Consider the following 3,998-nt stretch of genomic DNA (forward strand, 5'->3'; position numbering starts at 1 on the left):
GCAAATATGGCATTCAAAGTATCAATTTCAAGAACTTCCTTCTTCATAGGCGTCCCATTACTCACAGGATTCCTCTCAGAAGTGTACATAAACTGGTTATTAGCAACCATGTCAATGAGTTCTTGAGCTTCTGCAGGCATTTTCTTTAGGTGAATGGATCCACCTGCAGAAGTATCCAATGACATCTTTGATAGCTCAGATAAACCATCATAGAATATATCCAGGATGGTCCATTCTGAAAGCATGTCAGAAGGACACTTTTTGGTCAGCTGCTTGTATCTTTCCCAAGCTTCATAGAGGGATTCACCTTCTTTCTGTCTGAAGGTTTGAACATCAGCTCTAAGCTTGCTCAGCTTTTGAGGAGGAAAGTAATTGGCTAAGAAAGCCGTGACCAGCTTATCCCAAGAGTTCAGGCTGTCTTTGGGTTGAGAGTCCAACCATATTCTAGCTCTGTCTCTTACAGCAAAAGGGAAAAGCATGAGCCTGTAGACTTCAGGATCTACTCCATTAGTCTTAACAGTATCACAGATCTGCAAGAATTCAGTTAAGAACTGAAAAGGATCTTCAGATGGAAGTCCATGAAACTTGCAGTTCTGCTGCATCAGAGAAACTAGCTGAGGTTTCAGCTCAAAATTGTTTGCTCCAATGGTAGGAATGGAGATGCTTCTTCCATGTAAATTGGAATTAGGTGCAGTAAAGTCACCAAGCATTCTCCTTGCATTGTTGTTGTTGGGTTTGCCTGCCATCTCCTTTACTTGTTCGAAATTTTCAATAAGGTTGTCTCTGGATTGTTGTAATTTAGCTTCTCTTAGTTTTCTCTTCAGAGTCCTTTCAGGTTCTGGATCAGCTTCAACAAGAATGCCTTTTTCTTTGTCCCTGCTCATAAGAAAGAGAAGAGAAAAAGAAAAGAAGAGGAATCCTCTATGTCACAGTAAAGAGGTTTCTTATTGTTAGTAGATGAATAAATAAATAGAAGGGGATGAGAGGAGGAGAGAATTTTTGAAAATAATTTTTGAAAAAGAGTTAGTGATTTTCGAAAATAGTTTTTGAAAAAGGTTAGTAGTTTTTTGAAAATTCAAATAAAAAATAAAATAATTAGTCTAATTAAAAAGAAATTTTGAAAAAGAGGGAAGATTTTTTTCGAAAATTAGAGAGAGAGAGTTAGTTAGGTGGTTTTGAAAAAGGTAAGAAACAAACAAAAAGTTAGTTCGTTAGTTGAAACAAATTTTGAAAAGATAAGAAGTTAGGAAGTTAGAAAAGATATTTTGCAATCACTTTTTTGAAAAAGGTAACATAAGAAGATATTTTTGAAAAGATATGATAGAAATTAGTTTTTGAAAAAGATTTGATTTTTAAAATCTCAATTAATGACTTGATTCACAAGAAATCACAAGATATGATTCTAGAACTTAAAGTTTGAATCTTTCTTAACAAGTAAGTAACAAACTTGAAATTTTTGAATCAAAACATTAATTGATGATGTTATTTTCGAAAATATGATGTAAAATTAAGAAAAAGATTTTTGAAAAATATTTTTGAAATTTTCGAAAATAACTAAAAAAATTGAAAAAAGATTTGATTTTTGAAAAAGATTTTGAAAAAGATAAGATTTTTTTTTAAATTGAAAATTTGATTTGACTCATAAAAACAACTAGATTTTAAAAATTTTTGAAAAAGTCAAATCTAATTTTCGAAATTTTAAGAGAGAAAAAGGGAAAGATATTTTTTTATTTTTGAATTTTTATGATTAGAGAGAAAAACAAGAAAAATGATGCAATGCATGAAAGTTATGGATCAAAACAATGAATGCATGCAAGAATGCTATGAATGTCAAGATGAACACCAAGAACACTATGAAGATCATGATGAACATCAAGAACACATTTTTGAAAAATTTTTAATGCAAAGAAAACATACAAGACTCCAAACTTAGAATTCTTTAATGCTTAGACATAAAGAATTCAGGAATGCATATGAAAAACAAGAAAAGACACAAAACATGCAAATGCAAAGATCAAACAAGAAGACTTACCAAGAACAACTTGAAGATCATGAAGAACACTATGAATGCATGAATTTTTTCGAAAAATGCAAGATGAACAGGCAATTGACACCAAACTTATAACATGACTCAAGACTCAAACAAGAAACACAAAAAATATTTTTGATTTTTATGATTTTCTAATTTTTTTGTATTTTTTTCGAAAATTATTTGAAAAACAAAAATAAGGATTCCAAAATTTTTAATATGAATTCCAGGAATCTAGCATTCTTAGTCTAAAGCTCCAATCTGAAGGTTAGGCATGGCTTAATAGCCAGCCAAGCTTTAGCATATAACATCAGAGAATATACTGCTCATTACTTATCAAAGTAACTTGCCTCTATGCTGATGGTTTGGAAGCCTCAGTCCAAAAGAATTTAGACATGGCTTTATAGCTAGTCAGGCTTCAACATGCTTCATGAAACACTAGAATTCATTCTAAAAAATTTTGAAGAAAAAAATATTTTTGAAAACATTTTTTTTTCAAAAAAAGGTGAGAAATTTTTGAATGGTTTTTGAAAAATTTTTGAAACTAAAACAAAAAGAAAATTACCTAATCTGAGCAACAAGATGAACCGTCAGTTATCCAAACTCGAACAATCCCCGGCAAAGGCACCAAAAACTTGGTATGCGAAATTGTTACTCAGGTTGTGAATTATTGTTCGAAATTGATTCCCTGGCGATGGCACCAAAAACGGATGCACAAAACCATGGTCTAAACATATCTTCACAACTTCGCATAACTAACCAGCAAGTGCACTGGGTCGTCCAAGTAATACCTTACATGAGTAAGGGTCGAATCCCACGGAGATTGTTGGTATGAAGCAAGCTATGGTCACCTTGTAAATCTCAGTCAGGCGGATATAAAATAGTTATGTAGTTTTCGAAATTTAGTAATAAAAGAAGGATAGAAATACTTATGTAAATCATTGGTGAGAATTTCAGATAAGCGTATGGAGATGCATTCGTTCCTCTGAACCTCCGCTTTTCTTCTGTCTTCATCCAATCAATCTTACTCCTTTCTATGGCTGGCTTTATGTAAGGATGTCACCAGTGCCAATGGCTACTTTCAATCCTCTCGGGAAAATGGTCCAAATGCTCTGTCACAGCACGGCTAATCGTCTGGAGGCATCACCCTTGTCGATGGTTGCATCCTATTCCTCTCTGTGAAAATGGTCCGATGCGCTGTCACTGCATGGCTAATCATCTTGGAGGTTCTCGATCATACTGGAATAGAATTTACTATCCTTTTGTGTCTGTCACTACGCCCAGCACTCGCGAATTTGGAGTTCGTCACAGTCATTCAATCCCAGAGTCCTACTCGGAATACCACAGACAAGGTTTAGACTTTCCGGACTCTCATGAATGCCGCCATCAATCTAGCTTATACCACGAAGATTCTGATTAAGAGATCCAAGAGATAATCATTCAATCTAAGGTAGAACGGGAGTGGTTGTCAGGCACGCGTTCATAGGGAATGATGATGATGGTCACGTTTATCACATTCAAGTTGAAGTGCGAATGAATATCTTTAGAAGCGGAATAAGTTGAATTGAATAGAAAACAGTAGTACTTTGCATTAATCTTTGAGGAACAGCAGAGCTCCACACCTTAATCTATGGAGTGTAGAAACTCTACCGTTGAAGAATACATAAGTGAATAGAGGGTAAGCATGGCCGAATGGCCAGCCTCCCATGGAGGTCTAGAGATCTAAAAATGATCAAAAGATGTCTAATACAATAGTAAAAAGTCCTATTTATAATAAATTAGTTACTAGGGTTTACAGAAGTAAGTAATTGATGCATAAATCCACTTCCGGGGCCCACTTGGTGTGTGCTTGGGCTGAGCTTGAATGTTACACGTGCAGAGGTCATTCTTGGAGTTGAACGCCAACTTTTGTGCCATTTTGGGCGTTGAACTCCACTTTGCAACTTGTTTCTGGCGCTGGACGCCAGAA

General features: G+C 34.8%; 1 non-coding gene across 1 annotated transcript; it reads left to right on the forward strand.

Moving 5' to 3' along the window:
* Positions 1 to 239: 239 nt before the first annotated feature.
* Positions 240 to 347, forward strand: LOC112745687 (small nucleolar RNA R71). Its single transcript, XR_003173602.1, has one exon. It is a non-coding gene; the product is annotated as a small nucleolar RNA R71 (small nucleolar RNA).
* Positions 348 to 3,998: the final 3,651 nt, after the last annotated feature.

This window comes from Arachis hypogaea, chromosome 14, assembly GCF_003086295.3.
Source record: "Arachis hypogaea cultivar Tifrunner chromosome 14, arahy.Tifrunner.gnm2.J5K5, whole genome shotgun sequence".
Classification (NCBI taxonomy): domain Eukaryota; kingdom Viridiplantae; phylum Streptophyta; class Magnoliopsida; order Fabales; family Fabaceae; genus Arachis; species Arachis hypogaea.